Consider the following 640-nt stretch of genomic DNA (forward strand, 5'->3'; position numbering starts at 1 on the left):
TCCACCGTTTAATAACCTGTTCAATACAAACATGCCACTTGTAAAAATGAAATAACATTTAGGTGAACTGATATTTGTTTAGTGAGCTTATTAGAGGATGTTCAAATGTAATGATTGTAAAATGTCAATGAAGATGTCAGACTTAGTATATTTGTTAATAATTACATACAATACATGGAATGTGTGTGTGTGTGTGTGTGTGTGTGTGTGTGTGTGTGTGTGTGTGTGTGTTCAAAGTGAATCTGCGGCCCCCTGGTGGCCAGTACCTAAATTGTGTGGCCCCCACCAACATCCAAGTTGCCCATCCCTGCAGTAGACCTATAGTTACTGGTATTTTAGTGTAAAGTAAGCAAGTAAAATGTATTTATAAAGTGCTTTTCCCAGACACAGTCACAAAGTGCTTGACAACGCATTAAAACATCGTACGAATCATAAAAGATTAAATGACCACACAAGCCACGTGTTAAGAAGTGCTAAAAACACAATACACAATAAAAACACAATAAGAACATAGAATAAAAGCACACAAGTTACCCAATGTAACAGCAGATCATCACTTGTATGAAACCTTTACCCCACATGACAATCTAATGGATGAATTCATCCTTCAAGATTCAAGATTCAAGGCTTTATTTGCACA

Source organism: Notothenia coriiceps, unplaced genomic scaffold (genome assembly GCF_000735185.1).
Source record: "Notothenia coriiceps isolate Sejong01 unplaced genomic scaffold, NC01 NC01_scaffold00027160, whole genome shotgun sequence".
In the NCBI taxonomy this organism is placed as follows: domain Eukaryota; kingdom Metazoa; phylum Chordata; class Actinopteri; order Perciformes; family Nototheniidae; genus Notothenia; species Notothenia coriiceps.